This window comes from Sus scrofa, chromosome Y, assembly GCF_000003025.6.
Source record: "Sus scrofa isolate TJ Tabasco breed Duroc chromosome Y, Sscrofa11.1, whole genome shotgun sequence".
NCBI classification, from domain to species: domain Eukaryota; kingdom Metazoa; phylum Chordata; class Mammalia; order Artiodactyla; family Suidae; genus Sus; species Sus scrofa.
In genome coordinates this window covers 7,239,947-7,263,845 of record NC_010462.3, presented here as the reverse complement: position 1 = coordinate 7,263,845, position 23,899 = coordinate 7,239,947, and the positions used below count along the sequence as shown (strand labels likewise).

General features: G+C 48.6%; 1 long non-coding RNA gene across 2 annotated transcripts in view; it reads left to right on the top strand.

Annotated features, from left to right (window-relative positions):
- LOC102160243 overlaps nucleotides 1-23,899 on the top strand; it is a 71,871-nt gene that overhangs the window by 22,474 nt on the left and 25,498 nt on the right. Inside the window, exon 9 of one of the 2 annotated variants that reach the window (XR_002340903.1) lies at nucleotides 5,854-7,122. The exons of the other annotated variant lie outside the window; for it this stretch is intronic. This is a non-coding gene — a long non-coding RNA (uncharacterized LOC102160243). Of the gene's footprint in view, nucleotides 1-5,853; nucleotides 7,123-23,899 lie in introns of those variants that run through there. 2 annotated transcript variants of the gene reach the window in all.

The following is a 23,899-nucleotide window of genomic DNA, read 5'->3' as shown; positions in this document are numbered from 1 at the left end:
GGAGCCTGTGTTGCGGTGGCTGTGGTGTAGACTGGCAGCTGCAGCACTGATTCGACCCCTAGCTCGGGAACTTCCATGTGCTGCGGGGGCAGCCCTGAAAAGAAAATAAAAAAGAAAGAAAGCAAATGCCCTGTGGAATGACCACATGATAGTGACACAGTCTCGTGGCCTTTCTCTTGGGAACAGGCACACCTTCTTCCAAGCCACCTAAGTTCCTGCCTCTTGACTTTCTAGACACCCTTCACTGTTTAAAGGGGGGAGAACAATAAGAAGACAAAGCAAATGCTCCTTTTTTGGGTCCTTTTTAAAACATTTATTGACATAGAGCTGATATATCAGCTTGTGATCATCTCTGCGATACAACAAACTCACGAGCTCCTGTTATTTGTAGACTTTTTGATGATGGCCATTCTGACTGGTGCAAGGTGGTCCCTCAGTGTAACTTTGATTCGCATTTCTCTAATAATAAGCGATGGGGAGCATCCTTTCATATGCTTGTTCTTTGGAGAAACGTCTGTTCAGGTCTTCTGCCCATCTTTTGATTGGGTTGTTTGGCTTTTTTGATATCAAGCTTCACGGGTTGTTTGTGCCTTTTGGAGATTAGTCCCTTGTGTGTCACTTCATTTGCAAATGTTTTCAGCCATTTCGTGAGTGGCCTTTTTGTTTCGTTTGATTTCCTTGGCTGTGCAAATGTGTTTAAGTTTATGTAGGTCCCATGTGTTTCTGTTTTTATTTTCATTACTCTAAGCAGTGGATCCAAAAAGAAATTGCTGCAGATTATGTCAAAGAATGTTCTGCCTCTGTTCTCCTCCAGGAGTTTAATCATATCTGGTCTTACATTTAGGTCTTTAATCCATTTTGAGTTTATTTTCCTGTATGATATTAGAGAAAGCTGGGAGTTCCTGTCGGGGTTCAGTGGAACTGAATCCGACTAGGAACCGTGAGGTTGCAGATTCGATCCCTGGCCTTGCTCAGTGGGTTAAGGATCTGGTGTGGCCGTGAGCTGTGGTGTAGGTTGCAGACACGGCTTAGATCTAGCGTTGCTGTGACTCTGGCATAGGAGGGCAGCTATACCTCCAATTAGACCCATAGCCTGGGAACCTCCATGTGCTGCGGTGCGGTCCTAAAAAGACGGAAAGACAGAGAATGCTATCATTTCATTCTTTTGCATGGAGCTGTCCAGTTTTCCCAGCACCACTTATTGAAGAGCCTGTCTTTTCTCCATTGTATATTCTTGCCTCCTTTGTCATAAATTAATTGTCTGTAGGTGTGCGGGTTTATCCTGTTCCATTAATCCACATTTCTGGTTTGCGTCAGTGCCATACTGTTTTGATGACTCTAGTTTTGTGATATAATCTGATGTCAGGGAGCCTGATCCCCCCGGTTCTGTTTCTTTTTCAGGATGGCTTTGGCTGTTTGGGCTCTTATGTGTTTCCATATAAATTTAAAAATATTTTGTTCTAGTTCTGTTAAAAAATGTCAAGGCAATCTACAGTCTCAATTCATTAGTTTCTTAGATCCGAGGCACAGGTCCATAAATGCCTAACAACAGAGACAGACCAGCAAAATGTTCATGCAGTTTAGATTCTGAGAACTTGACTTGTGTTTTTATTCTAGGTTTTGATTCATATTTTTTCAAAAAATCAGAGTTTAGAATTTGTGACAAGTTGGCAGAGTTCTGTTGTGGCTCAGTGTGTTACGAATCTGACTAGTATCCCTGAGGACACAGGTTCAATCCCTGGCCTTGCTCAGTGGGTCAAGGATCCTGCATTGCCATGAGCTGTGGTGTAGGTCACAGATGCTGCCCGGATCTGGCGTTGCTGTGGTTAGTATAGGCTGGCAGCTGCAGCTCTGATTCAGCCTAGGAACGTCCATGTGCTGAGGGTGCAGCCCTAGGGGAAAAAAAAAAGAATTTGGGACAAGTTGGGATGGGTCATGAAGGAAAAGACCCCACAGTCTATATCTAGCACACAGCAGGGTTTCCATGCAGAAGACAGCGTTGTCAGCACAGAGATTCAGTTTAAAAATGGAGGTTTTGAGAAACTCTCTCTCTGCTCACTCAGGAGTGTTATCCTGAGACAGATCCCAAAGATGAAAAAAAAGCAGCTCATTCTGAGCAACAAAGGCCACGTGAAAATGAAAACGAGTTCCCTGGTGGCTCAGCTGGTTAAGAACCCAGTGTTGTCACTGCTGTGGCTCGAGTTCGATCCCTGGCCCAGGAACTTCTGCATGCCATAGGTGTGGCCAAAAGGAAAAAAAAAGAAAATAAAAACCCCCACAGGTCAGAGGTTGCCCACCACGGGGACAACCACGCGATGGAGTTAAGAGCACAATGAATAGTGTCTTTTGCGTTAATCATGCTCCTCGCTAAAGCCCAAGGGTAACTTGCCATTTTTGACAAATCCGTCGTTATGTAATTTTCCACGGATGGGTAACCTTGTCCAGTTGCCACTGTTTATCAGGTTCTGAGTCCTGCAAAACACTGGGATTCCATGAGCAAACACGTTTAACCGGCCCTATTAAAGCTGTGGCCACCCAGTCTGGTCCAGCCTAAGTGTTTGGTCAACATCCTGTGTGCAGGGAGAGCTGTCTGGCTCAGCAGGTTTTTTCAACTCCCTCCCATCAGGGGTGACACGCATACTGTTTCCCGGGGAGGATGGAAGGTTCTGATGATTGATCTGCAAAAAGAATGCCCCTCGCCTGCCAGGACGGGGGTTCGTAGCAGGTCCCAGCAGAGCCAAAGAAAACCAAAGTCTGTACCTGTGTAGAGGGTTTTTTAGAACCAGGACCTTGGCTGTGTTGACTATGGAGGCATCACAGAGGATGCCCAAAGAGCCCCTCCCAAGTGCACGGACCTTACAGGAGTTCCGTGAGGACCAAATAGTCTTCTCTAGAAGGATTAAGAAGACTGTTGAGAAAATTGAAAATTTAGAAGACTATTGAGATCAATTTGTGGGAGTTCCCCTTGTGGCCCGGCAGGTTAAGAACCTGACGAGTCTCTATGAGGATGCAGGTTCGATCCCTGGCCTCGCTCTGTGGGTGAAGGATCCGGTGTTGCCGTGGGCTGTGGTGTAGGTCACAGACACAGCTCAGATCCCACGTGGCTGTGGCTGTGGTGTCGCCTGGCAGCTGTAGTTCCAATTCAACCTCTAGCCTGGGAACTTCCATATGCTAAAAAAAAAAAAAAAAAAAAAAAAAAAGGAAGAAAGAAAACAAAGAGAAAAACTTAAAATAGGCAGGTCGTAGGCAGGTCACTGTTGCTGAAACTCAGCCTCTATCCACTGGTGCTGAGTAGAAGGCAGGGTTTTGGGCGAAGGAGAAAAAAAGTAGCTTTCTTGCTTTGCCAGGCCAAGGGGGTCACGGCAGCCCTATAGACTGTGTCCCCCTTTGAGAGGGATAAGGAGGTGGTTTTGTAGTTGGGAGTGGAAAAATAGGGCCGCAGATAAGGTTCAGGGTGGGTGCAAGTTTGCATTCTTCTTCAGAGCTGGTGTTTAGTGGCCCCAGGACTGGTCCTGGTGGGTCTGTCCTCTCTCGCTTTCATTAGTTCTGCAGAAGAGCTCAAAGCCTTTGCTGTGTGTATCCCTTGAGGGGGAACCAGGACCTGCCCCCCAGGTGGCATTGTGGTCCCCTGACGGCCCCTCCCTGGTCTCTGCATCCCCTCCCTTCCCTGATCAGCACCTGTGGGCACCTGCCTTTAGGGGCTCAGGGAAGGGCCTGTAGGCTGAAGCTTATTCCCTAAAAACAGGACATGGGCGGGATGCAGAAAAGCTTGTGCCCAGGAGCCCACAAGGCTCTACTCAGTTTGCCTCAAAATATCCCACGAGACGCATAGAAAATGTCTCTGCAGCCTCAGAAGGGCTGCAGCCTGGGAGATAGTCTTTAAAGCATGAAAGAGAAATTGCTGGCCGTCTAAAATTCTATGCTGAGTCGAGTCTGTTCTGCGTACCGAGGAAATACAGACAGACTACAAAGCCAGAGTGCTTCCCTCTCACTGACACTCATTGTTAGGACTTTGAAAGAACACGCCCAGGGAAAACAATGCTGAAGTCTGTTGAAGGAAGGGGATGCCGGCAGCACTGTGAGCAACGGGATGAAAGGACCGGGGGTAAACCCAGTCCATCCCTGACCGTGTAAAACCCGTGTGCCCCCAGCACCCCCAGTGATAACATTTAGACTATCTGAGGGCATAGAGGCCAGGTGGACCCAAATTTAGGAATGCTGTAACTTGCAGAATAAATGGGGGATAGAGTGAAAACAGGTCGTTTCTTTGAGAAGATAGTAAAGATGTTAGCTTTATTATTTTCTGCTGAAGTTATTAGGTATGTTAATTTTTTTATTAGAGTTGATTTACAATATTGTGTCAATTTCTGCTGTACAGCACAGTAACCCAGTCATACGTGGATATACATGCATTTTCTCAAACGGTCTACCATCCTGGTCTATCCCAAGAGACTGTGGATAGAGTTCCCCGTGCTGGACAGCAGGACCTCATGGCTTATCCATTCTCAACGTCACAGTTTGCGTCTGTAACCCCAAACTCCCCATCCATCCCACTCCCTCTCCCTCCCCCTTGGCGACCGCAAGTCTGTTCTCTATGTCTGTGAGTCTGTTTCTGTTCTGTAGACAGGATCATTTGCATCATATTTTAGATTCCACATAGATGTGATAGTGTATGGTATTTGTCTTTCACTGTCTGATTAACTTCAGTGAGTATGATAATCTCTAGGCCCATTCATGCGGCTGCAAATGGCATTATTTCATTCTTTTTTATGGCTGAGTAATATTCCATTGTAGACATATACTACATCTTCTTGATCCACTCCTCTGTTGATGGACATTTAGGGTGTTTCCATGTCTTGGCTGTTGGGAATAGTTGCGCGAATTAAATGTAGTCCCTCAATTATGAAGTTGGAGACCATGGCTTCCTCGTAAAAAGATGAGAGGATTCTTTTTAAGATTCAGATATCAGAGGAGAGAAATAATAGAAGCAAAGAAAGTAAGTGGTTCATAAAAACACAAAATGAGCACAAGAAGTGAAACGTAGACATATCATCAACTGTAATAAATATAAATGGACTAAAAAAGCCTCTTTATAAATACAACTTACAGATTGGAAAAAAAATCTACATTCTTGCTCTTCGAAAGGGTCTAAAATCAATCAAAGAAAGGCAAAGCTAAAAAAAAGAAAAAAGGCTAAGCTAAAGATATGAAAACCCTAAAATTGATGAGTCCATGTGAAGAGAAACTTTCTGTAGCTCTAGTCACATTAAGCAAAAAAGACTTTAAGCAATTTTTAAAAAGAAAGAAAGAGGATTCCCCTTGGTGCTCAGTGGTAATGAATCCGACTAGTATCCATGAGGACGTGGGCTCCATCTCTGGCCTCGCTCAGTGGGTGAAGGATCCAGCATTGCTGTGAGCTGTGCTGTAGGTTGCAGACATGGCTCAAATTGGGTATTGCTGTGGCTGTGGCGTAGGACAGCAGCTGCAGCTTTGATTCAGCTCCTGAGAACTTCCATATGCTGAAGGCGCAGCCCTAAAAAGCAAAAAGAAAAGAAAATAGAATAGGATGGGATCGGATGGAATGGAATGGAATGGAATGGAATAAAAAGAAAGCCACAGAGGTAACGAAGGCTCGTGTGAAGTGATTAGACAATTTGCACCCAAAAGTTATAAAAACGCTCTAGGTCCTTGCCCCTCGGAGCACAGCACTGAAACACACAGAGCAAGATGTGGGAGAAGTCTGGGAATGAACCGGCCAAACCACAGCCCAGCCATCTAGAGGTCTTTGCCTGGAGAGAATCCTGCTTTCAAGGGCGAGTCATCGTCTTGTATTTCTCAGGGTTTCTTTTGCAGCTGATGGTGACTCTCTCCCGAGATGAACCTCCTTCGTGGTCTGCGGAAGAATTCCCGCTAAGAGCAGTGCTGTCTCCCACCCAGCCTGCGTCTGCCCAGTGTGGTCTGTGCCTGGAGAGCGCGACCAAAAATCAGGTCTCCCGAGTGTCCACGCTGGGGATTCGCGCTGCGGCGTAAGCAGCAGAGCGCTCATCTGCAGCTTTGCTGTGTTGGCTCTCGGACCCTTCCGTGGACCCAGAGGGGCTCAGCCCACCAAGGTGGGGTGGAGGAAGCAGAAATGGGATTCCTCCACCTTCGCTCCTACGCCCGGGAGCTCTTGGCACACGTCAGCCACCCCAACATGTGTGGGATCCACGAAGACGGGTGTTGCTGCAAGGGTCCGAGTAAACTCGGAGACGGAGGTTTTGTGTCGTCGCTGTGTTTCCATGCAACCAGGGAGAACCAGAAGGTGGCTGTTTGGCCAAGGGGTTGCATGCATGATGACCTCTCCCCCCGCCAGCCGCTTGGAAAAATGAAAGTGACACGACAAAAACAAATGCCCAGCTCCAATCAAAACCAGATGGGTGCAGCCTTGAGACTCTCTCTCGCTCTGTGTGTGTGTGTGTGTGTGTGTGTGTGTGTGTGTTCAGTTTCCTCTCCATCTTATTTCACATCCTCTAAGATGGATGCGACGTCCAGAAATGACTTTGCGTGGGGAGAGCTCCCGTTTGTGGGGGGACCACAGCAGTAGACACGCAGATACCCTAGTTCTGAGTCAGCCTGGGAGACGGAGCCTGTTGTACGTAGGGGGACACGTCTGGAACAAATTAGACGCGTCCCTAAATACCCATCCGGGCAGTAGCTTTAACGTAATTGATGGATTTTCCTCTGCAGACTCGGGCTGAGTGGAACGGCCTCAGCCAGGGCCAGCTCTCAGCCAGTCGACAGGACCTTGAGGCTTAGGTGGTGGACACTTTTTGGGGGTTTTTTGGCCTTAGGGCACAATCTCATCTTTCTGCTTTTCGAAGACGTGGCTTCCTCAACAGAAAGGATACGTGCACAGGGAAATGCACCAGAACTGAAAACGGCTGAGAAACGTCTCATGTTTACTTGGTCTGGACTTAGGCTTCTGGATATGGCCACGTGCGGGACTTTTTTTTTTTTTTTTCTTTTTTTTTTTTTTGCAAACTGCATTAAATAAGGGCATTCCACGGTTTCTGGAGGCAGTGGGTAGCCCTGGCATTGTAACCAAGCATGTTTAGAGTCCACTCTGTGCTTGCTTGCTTGCTTTTTTTTTTTTTTTTTTTTGGGGGGTTTTTTGGTTTTTTTTGTTTGTTTGTTTTTTGTTTTTGTTTGTTTGTTTGTTTGCTTTTTTTAGGACCACACCTAAAGTTCCCAGGCCAGGTGTCAAATCAGAGCTGCATCTGCTACACTACAGCCACAGCAACGTGGGATCTAAGCCACATCTGCATCCTACACCACAGCTCACCACAACACTGGATGCGTAACCCACTGAGCGAGACCAGGGATCGAACCTGCGTCCTCATGGAAACTGGTCGGGCTCATTACCACTCAGCCACAAGGGGAACTCCTCAACTTGTGCTTTCATATGGAGCTGTCTGATTTTATCTTTTTTCGCTGTAAGAGCAAGAACAAGGAAGAGGAGACACAAAGGAAATACCATCAAGTTTCCACCGCAGAGCATAAGATGTAAATTCCCAAGTTCTGTGCTGCACGGGGAGCAAAGCCACTATTTTATCATAACTGTCAATGGAAAGTAACCTTTGAAAGTTGTATGGGAGTTCCCGCTGTGGCTCTTGGGTTAAGGACCCAACAGTGTCCATGAGGACGCAGGTTCGATCCCTGGCCTGGCTCAAGGGGTTAAGGATCTGGTATTGCCGTGAGCTGTGGTGTAGGCCAGCGACGGCAGCTTCAGCTCAGCCCCTGGCCTGGGAATTTTCATAGGCCGTAGGTATAGCCATAAAAAAGAAAAAAAAATTGTATACAAAATTCTAATAAATGTTTCATTAAAATTAAATTTTTAATGAAAAATTAAATTTTATGTATTTTACTTTTTTTCTTTTTTGGGTATTTTTAAATTTTAAAACTAATGGAACTTAGTAAAATTAAATTTTTATTTTTCATTTTAGTAAAATTAAATGTTTATGTATTTTTTCACTTTTTTGTATTTTTAAATTTTTTTTTATAGGTTTAAAATTTTGAAAATACATGAATCTCTTAGTTCCTCCTCCCTGGCCCCTTTGGTTCCTGCCAAAAGGAACACCAGTGCCCTCAATCCTCAGATCCTCAGCCTTCCTGTGTGTGTCTGCCTTATGCCGTGGTTGAGCATTGTTCCAGAGAAAAGGCATCTAGAACTTTTCCTGGAGACGAGAACTTATTTTTAGGGCATTGCCTTGATTTTTCTTTTCCCTGATGAAAAAAAAATCTATCATCCAGGGGGCCCCTCTTTCTTTGAGAACCAAAAACCCTCTACCCATGCTGGAAAGGGAAGAGCAGGAGCGGCAGGTGCAAAGTGAACCCACGATAGACTGGCTGTAGCCTCGTCTCTCTGGGGAGAAATCTCACGTAGCCTCAGTGCTTATAAATAAGAAACACCTCCCGGTTGGATCCGCAAGAACCCTCTCCTTTCACCTCGTGTGAACTGACCCCTTGTTCTTCAACGAAGGATGGGAAATTAAAAAAAAAAACAAAACCCATTGAACAAAAACCATGATGAAGCACAGACAGCGTCAACTTGCAGCCAAGCAATTTGCCTCAAAGGCTGCACTCGCCTCTGCCAGGGAGCTCCCGCTTCAATGGACCTGTGACAAGTCCCAGATTTCACATTCCTTGGGGGTGGTTCCCCATTCTCATCACTCATGGGATGGGAAGGCGCTCGGCTTACAGACGTGGAGTTTCATTTTACCCTAACCTGATAGAGTGTTGCAGAAGACGTGGGTTCGCTTCCTGGCCCCGCGCGGTAGGATAGGGATCCAGCATTGCCACAGGCGGTTGGTGTAGGTCCCAGATCCGTCAGCCGAGGAATGGATACAGAAGATGTGGTCCATGTACACAGAGGAATCCTATTCACAGACAAGGAAGCAGCCTAGATGGAGGGATATTCTTGGAGAAGATGACACACGCGGTCCAGCCCTGACTTTCTCCAGCCACATCATTTTTGTCTGCCTCCCTCCAAACAAAACCCTGACCTCCTCACCCCGAGGCTTTTAATTCTTCCTCCATGCCTGAAACTCCTCCATTGCTGGAAGTGACGGCCTTCTGGCTCTTTTCCCGAGTTGGCTTCTCTCGGGCTGGTTTTTATCATGCAAACTTTCAGAGCCGGTCCTTGGGACCCCCGTTGTCCAGCTCATGGGTCAGCTTAGCCCGGTGGTCCAAGAGCATTAGCCTGCTGTGGCCTCCTTTGCCTGGCAAAGTGATAAAACTGGTTTTTTTTTCCCCCCACCTGCCCAAGGGTGGTGAGGCTCCCTGTCTGCATCGCCTGTGATGCAAAGGGAGACGCTTGGGCACAGCAGAACCCTGACCTCCTGGAGGGTTTGGGGGGACTCGTGGGGCTGAGGAATGGGCTGGGCGAACTGCAGAAACATGGACCAAAAAATGGCCAAGAGAACCCTGGAGTTTGGACAAACCTCGAAATCTCTGACATTGCCCTTCTCAGCGACCCCTGTTTTTCCCCTTAGACATTCACTTCAGCGTCTAATTATTCAAATGACTTCCTTCAAAAGGCCAACGCTTCCTAAAAGGCAGCAGCCATATTTTTTTGGTCCCCACTTGTCAGCCACCTCTTAAGACACTGACTAGCACCAAATCACTGCCTGACAATTTTTTTTTTTTTTGTCTTTTTTTTTCGGGCCGTACCCAAGGCATATGGAGGTTCCCAGTCTAGGGGTTGAATCAGAGCTGCAGCCGCCAGCCTACACCACAGCCACAGAAATGCCAGATCCAAGCCACATCTGCAACCTACACCACAGCTCACAGCAACACCAGATCCTTAACCTACTGAGCGAGGCCAGGGATCGAACCTGCCTCCTCATGGATGCTAGTCAGATTCATTTCTGCTCAGCCGCGACAGGAACTCCCAACAATTCTTGAACCATTAAGCAAACGATTGAGTGAATAAAACGTCTCATCCAGTGCCTAGTATTAAGAAACATTTAGTGAATGTTGGCTAAATAATTGCATACCTGAAGATATGCATGATATTTCCCCCCTAAATTTCCCTCTAAGGATGCGACATCCCAAGCCATTGATGTTTGAAATTGTGGTGACTCGAAAAGGCAATAAATAACAGGTGTTGGTGAGGATGTGGAAGAAAAGGAGCCCTTGTGCATTGTTGGTGGGAATGTAAATTGGTGCAGCCACTGTGGAAAACAGTATGGAGACTGTTAAGTTAATTCAAAATAGAACTACCATTGGATTCAGCCATTCCACTTCTGGCTATTTATCCAAAGGGAAAAACAGCAATTCGAAAAAAAATCTGTGCCCCCTAATATTCACAGCAGCAGCACTGTTTACAGTAACCAAGATGCAGAAGAAAACTAAATGTCCAGCAAAAGATAAGTGGCTAAAGATGTGGTGTATATATAACAATATGCTGCGGAATATTACTCAGCCATGAAAAAGAATGCAATCTTGCCATTTTCAACATGCCTGAACCTTGAGAGCATTATACTGAGTGAGATAAATCAGACGAAGAAAAAAAATGCCACATAATTTCACTCGTATGCAGAATATAAAAAACGAATAAAGAAGCAACCCCTCCCCCAAAAAAGCCAAAGTAAAGGAACAAACAAACTGAACAAAAACAAACGTGTAGATTCAGAGAACCTCTTAGTGGTTATGAGAGGGGAGGGGGCAAGAGGGACCAGATATATTGTGACTGGTAGAAATTAAATTTTTAGTGGTGAGCAGGCTGACGTGTACACAGAAGCAGAAACATGCTGTGCACATGAAATTTATTTAATGTTATAAACCAGTGTTACCTCAATTAAAACTTAAGCAAATAGTGATGACATTAATTTGTATGACAGCCCTTGCTGGGAGGTATAATTGTGGTCTGGAACCCTTATCCAAAACGAAAATGTTTATTTATTGAGAAGGTCATCAGAAGATGAATATAGCTGCATTGGATGAAGCATCCAGGCTACATTCTAGTTCCCTGAAGCAATTTAGGACAATGGAATGATAAAACACAACAAAACAGCAAAGCAGGAATTGGGATTGCAGTTGAGGGGGATTAAGTGGCTTTAAAGGATCAAATTTATGCTACTCCTCCAGTATTAGAAAGCCTGCAGCTGCTGTATCGTGGAATTGAGTCCACGGCTTTTTGTTTCTGCCATCACTTGTTTCTGACGGTATAATTCATCTGTTTCTCCTACGGTTTGTTGATCTTATTCTGTCTTAAGAAAGAAAATGAGACGGTCTTTAGACTAAAAAAAAATTTGAACAGGGCAATTTAAAATTACCACAGTGCCAGGAATTTTCATGGCGTCGCTTTCAGCTGATTCATTTACAAGTTTCCTGATGCACATGTGAATTCGGTAAGAAATGTTTGGAAGTCCCTTGGTGGCTCAGCCGGTGAAGGATCCGGCCTTGTCCCTGCTGTGACTCTGGTTATTGCTGTGGCGAGGGTTTGATCCCTGGCCCAGGAATTTCTGTGTGCTGTGGGTGCAGCCCATAAGTAAATAAATAAAATCATTCCATTCTTTAAAAAAAGAAAAAGAAATGTTTAGGGGTTATTTCAGGTCATGTTTTTTTTTTCTCTTTTTTTCCCCCAAATGCCGTTATCCAGCTTATTCTGACATGCATCCAAATGGTTTTTCCTGACAGTGACGTCTTAGAACATGGGCTAGTGAACCATGTGTAAACTCTGGTGCTTAGATAGCTCCTAGGTTTTGCTGGTGTGAGAGAGAAGCTTGGATTCAAAGTGGAAATGCAGCATGTGGAGGCTCCCAGGCAAGGGGTCAAAGCAGAGCTACAGCTGCTGGCCTGCACCCCGGACGCAGGAACTCGGGATCCGAGCCGCATCTGTGACCTACACCACAGCTCAGGGCAACACCAGATCCTTAGCCCACCTGAGCGAGGCCAGGGATCGAACCCACATCCTTGTGGACACTCGTGGGATTTGTTTCCGATGGGCGTCAATGGGAGCTCCATGGGGCAGCCCCTGATTTCTCACGCTGGTGTCTGGTTCTGGCTGAATCGGTGGCTTCTGGCTGGTATTAGCCAACCGCGCCTGTATAACAAAACATCACAGACTCAGAAGCTTTAGAAGGACACACATTTGCTGTCTCCAGCTTCTGGGGGTGAGGACACTGGACCCCTGGGCGTGAGGGGCTACACGGGAAGTAAGGCGACATCACAAAGTTGGGCTTACACCACATGCATCTCTGGCTGCCCCTCTGTTGTCCTGACACCCGGGCTGCTCAGCCTTGTAACGGAAGCTGGCCCATGGCTGCATTGTGTCGCATAGGAAATTCAAACTGGCTTTTGGAAGGATCTGCCACCCCTCTTGTTTCTTTCAACATAAGAAAAACAGACAGTGATGAGGTTTCTTCCCCAACCTTGGTTAGATTTGAAATACAAAGAGCACCACCAGGGGGGCTCCGGGGGCAGAACCAAACGTGACATGCCGGGTCCACTTTAGAAGATGTTTCTTCAGCTGGAGAACAAACACCACTTGAGGGAACGTCAAAGGCAACAGGGATCAAAAACCTTCCGTTCCCTTGGCCTAATTGAATTAGACTCTATTTTTCAAGCTGCAAAGCGACACATCAACACGAGTGCACTCTAAAAGCAAAATTGGGAGTTCCCGTTGTGGCTTGGCAATAATGATCCCAGCTAGTATCCGTGAGGATGCAGGTTTGATCCCTGGCCTGGCGCAGTGCGTCAAGACCCGGCATTGCCATGCACTGCGGTGTAGGTCACAGATGCGGCTCGGATCCCGCGTGGCTGTGGCTGTGGTGTCAGCCGGCAGCTACCGCTCTGATGCACCTGCTAGCCTGGGAACGTCCATGTGCTGCAGGTGTGGCCTTAAAAAGAAAATAAAGACATAAACAAAGAACTGGTCTAATTTGAGGATGGGACATGGCTTCCCCCAACTCTCCCTGGGTGCCACTGTCGCATCATACAGGAAGCACTCACAGGGTCCTTTTGATGGCTGTGCCCTCAACTGTATTCATGGCTTCCCCATGATATTAGAAGGAGTCTGCGGCTAAACATTTTAGCATGTGCAGGTTGGAATAATTCTGGCCGTCTGCTCGCGTTGGTATCAGGACGTAGAAAATGCATGCACTCATGAACACGCTCAAATAGGCAACACAGTTAGCATAGTCTATCGTATGGGGACATGCGTATGACAGACCGTCAGTATTTAACCAATGGCAGGTGGGTGCAGACCTGAAAACTGAGAAACATGTCAGTCACCAAGCGAATGCGTCAGGGGTTTGGAAAGCATAAGGAATATAGTCCATGACGAGGTAATAGCTCGGCACGATTGCAGAGGGTCCCCCGACGGGTCACGGGGAGCACTCTGAAATGTCTACAAGGATCGAATCATGATGCCGTGTGCCAAGACCTAACACAGGGGTGGAGACCAGTTATGCTGCAGAAGCGAACAGACTCCTAGAAGAAGAGGTCAGGTGTGTGGTTCCCGAGGCGGGCGGTGGGGGAGGCAGCGGAAAGGGACAAACTTTTATAGGTAAGATAAAGAAGGCCCAAGGGACGTGATGTACAACATGATAAGACTCATGAACATTGTTCTGTGGGGGGGGAGGGAGGTCCCCGTCGTGTCGCCATGGTAACACACCTGACTAGCATCCCAGAGGATGCAGGTTCCATCCCTGGCCTCGCTCAGCCGGTGAAGGAGGCGGCATTGCTGTGAGCTGTGGTGTAGGTCATAGACGCAGCTCGGATCCCACGTTGCCGTGGCTGTGGGGTGGGTCGGCGGCTGCAGCTCTGATGCAACTCCCAGCCTGGGAACCTCCGTATGCCGCAGGTGCGGCCCTAAAAATAACCTTCTTAAGAGAGGAAATCCTAAGAATTCTCCACACAAGGAGACCATTTTTTTTCTATTTATCCTTAATTTTGTATTGATATGAGATGATGAATGTTCACCAAACCTATTGTGGGTGCTCCCTCACTGTGCCGTGGGTTAAGGATCTGGCATTGCCAAGGCAGTGGCTCAGGTCTCTGCTGTGGTGCGGGTTTGAGCCCTGGCTGGGAAATATCCCCATGCCAAAGGCGAGACAAAAAAGGAAAAAAAGAAAAACCTCCCGTGGACATCATTTTATGTGCTGTACTCCTTAAGTTTACTCAGTGCTGTGTATCAATTATATCTCAGTAACACTGGGAGGAGAAAAAATGCTAACTGAAGTAGATTTTTCTTACAGGGAAATGTTAGCTCACGGAGGGGCAGTGTTACAGAAAGGGGGGAAGAGGAAACACAGGAGAGAAGAGGGGAAAGAAAAAATGTACTTGATTGAGAAAGTTTGAATGCAAGAACATTGGGAGTTCCCCCGTGGCTCAGGGGGTTAAGAACCTGACAAAGTGTCCATAAGGATGTGGGTTCGATCCCTGGCGTCACTCAGTGGGTTAAGGATCTGGCGTTGCCATAGGCTGTGGTGTAGGTCAAAGGGGCAGCTTGGGTCTGGTGTTGCTGTGGCTGTGGGGTAGGCTGGCACCTGCAGCTCCAGTTCAACCCCAAGCCCAGGAACTTCCATATGCCGCAGGTGCCGCCCTAAAAAGAAAGAGAAGAAATAGCATAAAAAAGAAAGACTTGGGCGGTCCCATGGTGGACTAGAGAGAGTGGGTCTTGCCAGTGGCTGGTTAGAGGTCACCTTGGCATGAATTGACGGGTCTTCTGCTGAGGATGGGAATGAAACAGCGGAGGGACCAGTGGCTTCATCATTCTGCTTGAGCGTGTTTAAAATCATTTTCAGAGAAGCAGCCTCGGCCCTCATGGCTGCAGAAAGGGTGCCCTTGGGAGACCGTGAGCTGGATTTCAGGAAAAAAACAAGAAGAGCCAACAGTTCCCCCCCGATGTCCCCAGGATAGCGTCCCCAGGGCTTGGAAACACTTACCCACCCCCTCGCTGACTTGAGAAAAGTCCGCGAGGATTATTGAAACAGGTGGGAATGGTGACCCAAACTCATAAACATTCCTAAAGCTGTGTGCGTGAACCCCAAAAGATGCTGAAATAGGGAAGCCACAGGAATGTTGCGAGGATGGCGTTCCCTCGCCCCCAGAGGGGGATAGAAGTTGTAAATATTTAAGGTAAGAGAAATGGTTTGTCCTCGACTAGAAAATAAGAGAGGCTATTGGAGGAAAAGACCTGTTCATTTACTTGGAGGACTGAGTGAAAACAGTTACAAAAAAAAAAAACCTCAAAAACCTCAAACTGGAACCCTTCTCAGTTATGACATCAGGTCCTTGGGTGAACCTGAAATGCGTTCCTTTCTCAGAGCAAGACGGGGCTTGGAATTCAACACATCCATTGCACAACTATCATTGGAGCGCCTAAGCGCCTATGCGTCCACGTGCTGCTTGTGGGCAGCAGATGGTAAAAATGGAAATGTGACCTGAAAGAAAGGGAAAGATTCCAGGGATGCTCACACCTTCTCAAGGGCATCTTTCCTACCTCGAGAAAGGAGAGGGCGCCGCCAAGGTGAGAGACGACTCCCCACTTGCAGACACAGGCTGTCTCGGGTAGACCAGATGTCCCAGTTGAATCTGCCCACAGAGACTCTGACAGGTTGTAATTTGTGAATGAAGGGCAGCTCTTGAACCTAAAATCAGCGCCATCAGGGAACGGCAAAGAATGGGGAATCGGGGAGTTCCTGCTGTGGTTCAGCAGGTTAAGAACCTGACATAATGCCCAGGAGAATGCAGGTTCCATCCCCGGCTTCGATCGGTGGGTTAAGAATCCAGCGTTGCTGCACGCTGCTGTGCTCAGATCCATGGTTGCTGTGGCTGTGGCTGTTGCAAAAGCCTGCAGCTGCAGCTCCGATCAAAACCCCTTGCCTGAGAATTTCCATATGCCACAGGTGTGGCCCTAAAAAAAAAAAAAAAAAAAAAAAAAAGGCAATCTGGTGAAGATGACGGAAGACCTGTCTAGGGGGGACACTTGAATTCCAGCTGTGGCCTAGTGCGTTGTAACTCTGTCGGACGGGGAGAAATTAGGATGTGCAAATGCTGTGATCGTGTCACATTCAGAGGTTACTCAAGTGGCCCAAAGTGACAGCATCGGGACAGAGTTGGGATGTGGCCGGGCGTTAAGGTCGGGCGGAGAGGTTTTTCTCACCAACGCCTGGCCACTCCCAAAGGTCCCCAGGCCAACTGGAATGGCTCAGTGTGGACTTGCAGATTCTCAAGTGTCCGATGAGGAACTTGCGAGAAAAGTTTCCGGTGGGGCAAGAACATGCATGTGGGGGCAGCGGGATGTCCCTGGAAACGCTTCTGTTCAGAGAGCGGGCACATGTGGGCTCCTAGAGGTCCTTTTGCGTATCCTGGGTCAGGCACGTGCCCTACCATTTTCCCGGAGCGTAGAAAGCATCCTTCTTACCTGCCCCCAGTCAGAGGCATTGAAAGCATTGTTTCTTTTTTTTGTTTCTTTTATTTGAAAGTCACTCCCGTGGCCTGGGTCCCAGGGAAGCTCTGAAGCTGAGTTTCCTTCCTGCGATTGTGGGAGAAATTCAGTGTGATGCATACGGACCAGCATCCGTGACCATCCAGCATTGTTTCTTTGTAACTCTTAGGTGTATATGTTCACATGTATTTCCCTCCCCATCCTCCGCCAGATGCATTGGTTTCAATGTAGTTGTTTGTTCTCAAGATGTGGGGGGCTTGAAGCCGAATCACAGACTTGCTGCCTTCTGCACGGGAAGCAGTCCTTTCCTGCACACACACAGGTCAGCCTTTTCCTGGCGCCCAGCCCTGAATGGGGCTCCAGGTGTGTGTCACGGGCAGAGCTCATGCAGTAGAGGTTCAGGGAGGTGTCTATGCATCAGATACATGGGATCATAACCCGCTTGACTTGCACCCATGACCAGATGGTTCAAGAGGGCATTAAACCGCACGCCTGTCCCTGCTGTCCCAGAGAACACGTAGGATGCATCCTGGGTGCACAGCCCTTTAGGAAACATGAGCCACGGGCTCACGGGGCCAGCCCCGTTCCTGTACCAGTGGGAAATGCTTTAGGGTTGGCTCCTACCCTTGTTTGAAATCCTTGGTAACTCACACTGCAGAGTGCTTTGAACCAAAAGGAAATCTGAGGCGGGGGAAGCTCTACCAGTCTGCGTCCCGAAGCACATTTCCAGACGTGTGAGTGGATATGCAATTGACAGATGATACAGGGATGGGTAAATAATAGACTAGACGAGTAGACGGCAGATAGCTCAATGGGTGATCCCTGCTAGGAAAAAAATAGAACAATGATGGAGATAGTAGACGGATCAGTAAATAGGTGATAGACGTAGATTAGATGATGGTAATACAGAGAAATTGGTAGAGATAGAGGCATACGACAGGGATAGATAAATACACGATGAGAAGAGGGATGGGCTGGGAATTGGGCTCGTAGATGCAGACGCTTGCCTTTGGAATGGAGAAGCAAGGAGGTCCTGCCGTCTAGCCCTGGGAACTCCATCTAGTCACTTGTGACGGAGCCTGATCATGTGAGAAAAAGAATGTGTATGCGTGTATGTGTGTATTTTTGTGTGTGACTCGGTCACCTTGCTGTGCAGTAGACACTTGACAGAGCACAGTAAACCAACTACAATGGAAACAAGAAAAAGCATTATTGAACAAAAGAGGATACTGCTTAATTGCCAAAGGGATGAAAAAGGAGGATGATACAGATGATACGAGGATGGAAAGGTGGTAGCAATGGATGAATAGATACATAGATGTGGAAGATGAACAGATAGACACATGGGTGGACAAACGGATGGATGGAAGGATAGATTTTAAGTAGAGAGAGGAGAGGTAAGTAAATAGATGATAGGTAGATTCTTGGATGATAGATGAATGGATGATAGATGAATGATGACTGCTGAGTGGAAGATAGAGAGGTAATTGCTAGATAGATACATAGATTGTAGATAAATGACTAGAGGACAGATTTTGATGGATGACAGCTATGGAGGGGTGGATGGTTAGATGGGTGGACAGGTAGATGATAGATAATGTTGCAGGTCTCTGTTGGGCTGTTGTGTTAACTCCTCTGGAACCACACGTGCCCTTCCATGCAAACCACGCTTCTTCCAATTTGAGACGTGAGAACATGAAGGCTTAATGCACCGTCCTCGGAGGTCCTATACGGAGGACTCGGAATCAGCCGAACATGAGTTTCCACCACGAAAACAGCAGCACCCAAGTGTCCCCAGCCCCCCTCCCCACCCCACCACCCCCATCTCTCTCTGGCTCTGTCTTCCAGCACCGTCAGTCCTTCCAATGTCAATCCCAGGAGGAGCCTTTACTGGAGAATCACCTGCCACCAGGAGCAAAGCCCACCCCTCCCAGCCAGGAGCATGCCCTGCAGCACGTAGAGGACAGAGCGGGTCCAGGCAGGTGGAGGCAGTTAGGGAATGTCCCCCCCACCCCGGCACCCACACAGAGGAAATAATTCACCAGTCATCGTGGCCAAAACCAACCCCAAAGATTGCACAACACAGCCTACACGGGTACACAGGGGCTCTCCCTCGCTCCTGGGGCAGGGACCGAAGCCTCCCCCAGACAGCATCGTCACGGACAGCCAGGGTCTCTGCACAGCCTCCCCGCCCAGCCAGTGGTCACTCTGTTCCTTTGAGGCATATAACACCTATAACACAAGGCGCGGTGGTTTGCAAAACGCACCTGTGGTGGGTTGCAAAACGCACCTGGCTCGCGGATGGAGAATTATGAGTCTAAACACCCAGAGACGCTGTGTTATTCAGCTCAGGCTGCCCCAGCCACGTACCGCAGATGGCGGGGCTTCAAAAAAGAAAGAAAGAAAGAAAGAAAAACAGACATTTATTGACTCACCATCTTCTTGGAGGCCAGAAGCCTGAGATCAAAGTGGCCGCGAGCTTGGTGTCTGGTGGGGATTCTCTTCTCTGCTTATCAATGGATGTCTGCCTTCCTGCTGTGTCCTCACGTGGTAGAAAAAGAGAGAGGGTGTCTCTTCTAATGTGGCCGAGACCGGCCTCTGTCCAGTGGGCCCCATGAAGTCTCAGAGGCAGAGTTGGGATGAAGCAGAAAGAACAGCTCTATGGCTCTGCCAGGCAGAGGCGGCCCCGGCAGGTGAGCCCCTCCCAACGGGGTCCTCCCTTGAGAGGGGACAGCCAGGGCTCTTCGAGGTTGAGCTCCAAACCAGGGCTGTTGATGAGGGTGCGGGAGCCTGCCTTCTGCTCCCTCCAGAGGTCATTTCTTTATCCTTTTCTTTTCTTTTTTTTAGGGCCGCACCGCCAGCATATGGAGGTTCCCAGGCTAGGGGCTGAATGAGTGCTGCAGCTGCCTGCCTAGACCACAGCCACAGCAACACGGGATCCACGCTGCATCTGAGACCTACACTGCAGCTTGCAACGATGCTAGGTCCTTAACCTGCTGAGCCACCATGGGAACTCCGTATAGGTCATTTCAGAGTCATCACAGCCACAGTTGGGGGTCCAGGAATGGTGCCTGGTGGTCCGTGGGGTGATGGCACCTTGCCCTTCTCTCTGCAGTGAAGACGGCTCACCAAGGAAGCGGTGCTGGGGAGGGTTTCAGAGACACAGAAAACCCCACATGCAACAGAACTCTACCTAGAAAGGAGCCATGAGGAAAAGAAAGCTGTTGAGCAGGGAAGAGAGCATTTGTGCAAAGCTGGTTAGAGCAAGTTCAGGGCCGAGGCCAGGCTGAATGTCATGGAGACTATTTCAGCCCGTTTTTAGCTGTCACCATGTCTCCTCAGCACGAACTCTGGAGTCAGCCTTTTGAGACGGAGGGAGGCCTGGGCGGTGAAAGGCAAAAATGTTTCCTTCAAAACACGGGGACGCAGGGGCTGGTCCACGGTTTCAATAAAGGCGCTAATCGTGTGGGCTCAGGGCCTCACTGTCATGAGTGCATTTCACCTTAATTACGTCCTTACCCCAAATACGCCTGTGCTGGGCATAGGGCTTCAACCCATGAATTTTGGAGAGACACAAACACTGAGCCCGTAACAGGTGGAACGATCCAGCAGCACACATTCCGTGCATGGAAATGAGATTTCTGGAGTTCCCGGTGGCTCAGTGGAAACGAATCTGACTAGTATCCATGAAGATGCAGGTTCGATCCCTGGCCTTGCTCAGTGCGTTAAGGACCCGGCATTGCCGTGAGCTGTGGTGTAGGTCGCAGACGCGGCTCGGATCCCGCGTTGCTGTGGCTGTGGTGGAGGCCGGCAGCTGCGGCTCCGATTGGACCCCTGGCCTGGGAACCTCCATATGCTGCAGGTGCGGCCCTAGAAAGACGAAAAAAGAAAAGAAAAGGAGATTTCCGACCGTGCGGTCCTTAGCCCAGCGAAGCGTTCGGTGAAATATCGGTCAGACGTGAAAGAGAAAATCATTGCCCTCAGCTGGCCCCCCTCCAACGGCTTCTTCAAATTTTATTCTCCATTTCCTGCTGCATGTGGGTTCCACACAGAGACCAGTCCTGGACATGAGTTTATTTTCTTAGCTGGGGGGGGGGGGGGCGAGGTGCATGCATGCTTGCATTTCTGCCTGTTTCTGCGCACATGCGTGTTTGTGCCTGTGCTGCTGTGTACGTGTGCATGTGTTTCTGCATGAGTTTACAGATACCTGGGTGTGTCTGTCTACCTGTCTGTGTGTCCCACGCAAAGCACCCCTCTCCTCACCTCTGAGCTTTTCTGCACCCTCTCCCACTCCCTAAATGCCCATCCAGGGAACTAGGAAAAGAACGAATTCCTTGAAACGTCTCTCCTTTGTGTCGTGACCTGCGTGTCTCCACGCCCAGGTTGGGAACAGAGACTTTCGACTCCGTCCCACAGCACAGCGTATTTCTATTCGCATAAATCCTGGGTTACACCACATCTTCAAACGTATTTCCAGGAGGAAAACAAAACAAAACAAAACAAAAACGTTGCCCCGGAGGGATTTCTGGCAGATGCATGAGAACTGGCTTCAGTGCTTAGCGACCGTATCTGAAACGTCATGCAGCAAACACATCACAGGAAAATATCCTGTCTACACATATCACACGATGGGTGTTGGCCACGGATTTCTCTCTGGGGCATGGAGATTGTGCTGGATACCTCCACGTATGGGTCGGTTAATCTGGGCGAACGAGGCTTCTGTCCCGTAAACACACACACACATACTCACACACACACACCCACACTCATACCATCGTGAAGCCCAAATTCATCACGTACCCATCATCTCCCTACAGCCCACGGTGACCTCTGAGCAAGAGAAGAAACAGACACAGCGCCCTGCCACATTTTACAGATGGTGAAACCCAGAGCTGGCTGATACACGGATACATCTCTCCCACAGATAATATAACTTTGAAAAAAATATCCACTGATATATATGGCTGTGATCCTTTCTGCTGGGCAACAAAGTAACTCAGGGATCCATATCCACACGCCCCTTCTCTCTCAGCTTCTTTTCCCACAGAGATGAGCACAGAATCCTGGGGAGCACTCCCTGTGCTGCTCAGCAGGTCCCCGCTGGCCCATCATTCCATAGACCTCAGGGTGCACCTGCCAACCCCACACCCCCCATCCGTCCCTGCCCCCACCTGTCCCCTTTGGTGACTGTAAGATTGTTTTCAAAGTCTGTGCGTCTCTTTCTCTTCTGCAAAGAGGTTGGTTGGTGTCCTTTTTTAGATGCCACATTTCAGTGGTATCATATCCTGTTTGTCTATCCCTGTCTTTTTATCGCTGCCCCTTCAATCCTTTTGCTTCATGTCCTTACCAGCACATAGTGTTGGGACTATTGGTATGTAAGCCATTCGAATAGATGCGTAGTGGTCTCTCCTTGGTGTTTGTTGTTGTTGAAATTTTACAGAAGTAGAGTGGACTCTGAGTGTCGTGTTACTTTCTGCTGGACACCAAAGTGATGCAGGGGTCCCTGTCCACGCATAACCATTCTCTTTCAGATTCTTTTCCCACATGGATGATCACAGACTATTGGGTAGCGTTCTCTGGACTAGACAGCAGGTCCCTGCTTGGCCCATCGTAGGCGGATTTGGGGGTCATGCAGGTCAGCTCCAGAAGGAGCAGAGGAAAAGAACGCGTCCTGGTGACAGTTATGGGGACGGCTCCTGGAAGTGGGTGTCCTGGAGCCCCCTGCCTCCACAGAAACACGATCCCCTGAACATCACAGGACAGACGTGCGTGCTTGCCTGGGCCAGACGGCGGAGGTGGGGATGGGGGTGGGGGAGGGGGCCGGCTCAGGTATCAGACTCAGTAAAGCTCCCAAGCAGCTGTGCCTCCATCCCCCCAGGGGAGGTGACTTAATCTGTTCCGGAAAAAGCCCTGGCAGAGGCAGCGAGCTGCGAAGCTGAAAACCTGTGGTGTCTGCAGAAAGCTGGGACGAGATCTTAGACCCTCTATCAGGCTTATCTGTCCCCTTCCTTTGCAAAAGCCCCCACCCCCCAAGGCCAGAGGCGTTTGCCGTTTGCTTCTCCGCTGTAACATCTCCAGATGTTACCGCCTACAGGGGGAAAAAATGTAGCCTGTTGGGAAAATGCTTTTTTGCAAATGTGACCTTTTTGAGGATAAACCCTTGGAGTCCCAAAGAGGGTCTCCGTAGCCTTCCAGTATTATGCCTGTCTCTGAGAGGAAAAAACAAACACACTTGGGAAAGATTTAAAGAAACAAAACAAAACAAAACAAAAAGCCAGGGCACTTTTGCAAAGCTGCCCTAGGAGCATTTGGCGAGCCTGAGTGAGGGGAAACGCAGGGGCCTTTGTGAGAACACCTGTCAGGTCATGTCTGGGGGCTGTAGGAAGAGCGGGCAAGGACCACCTGCACCTTTGCAGAGATGAGCAGCTGCGGGAGAGGCAGGACCAAAGCACCATTACTCTGGGCAGCGGACTGGACCCAGGCATCTCTGCATGCACAGAACTCGCCTTTAAAGAAAAAAAAAAGGTTTCTGAAACGTTTCGATCATTTCCTGGCTATGGCCCCAAAAGCACAGGCGAGGAAAGAAAAACATAAATAAATTGGACTTGGTCCAAACGGAAAACTTTTGTGCATGGAAAGACACGCTCGAGAGAGAGAGAGAAAGAACCCACAGAACGCGAGACGATGTTTTTAAGTCATGTCACAGTGAGGTCTATGGAACCACGGGTCAATGGGGACCCGCCGTCGAGCACAGGGAGCCCTACCCAGAGTGCTGCGATCTTCTCTGTGGGGAGAGAATCTGAAAGAGAAGGGATGTGTGGACACCGACCCGAGTCACTCTGTTGTGCAGCAGCAAGAATCAGCCTTGTCAAATCAACTCGACGTTCAATGAAACTTTAAAAAAATGAAAGAAAAAAAGTTGCCAATCACGTACCTAATAGGCGATCCATTTCCAGAATTTGGAAAGAACTCTGGCGCAACCACAGCAAAACACAAACAGCGCGATTAAAAAGTGGGCAAAGGAGCGGTACAGCTGTTGCTCCTAAGGAGGTCCACAGACGGCCAGTAAGCACACCATACGAGGCTCATCATGCATAGACGTTTGGGAAATGGATTAAAAACCACGATGAGAGGAGCTCCCATGATGGCTCAGTAGGTTAAGAACCTGACTCGTATCAGAGAGGATGGGGTTCGATCCCTGGCTTCGCTCAGTGGGTTCAGGATCTGGCGTTGCCCCGAGCTGTGGGGTAGGACACAGATGCGGCTCGGATCCGGCGTGGCTGTGGCTGTGGTGTAGACCCGCAGCTGCAGCTCCGATTGGACCCGTGGCCTGGGAACTTCCATGTGCCCCAGATGTGGCCCAAAAAAGAAAAGAGAAAGATGGGGGGTGGGGAAACACATACTGACTTGCTTGGGTTATAACAAAGCACCCAAGACAGGCAGCTCCAGCCACAGCTGTTTTCT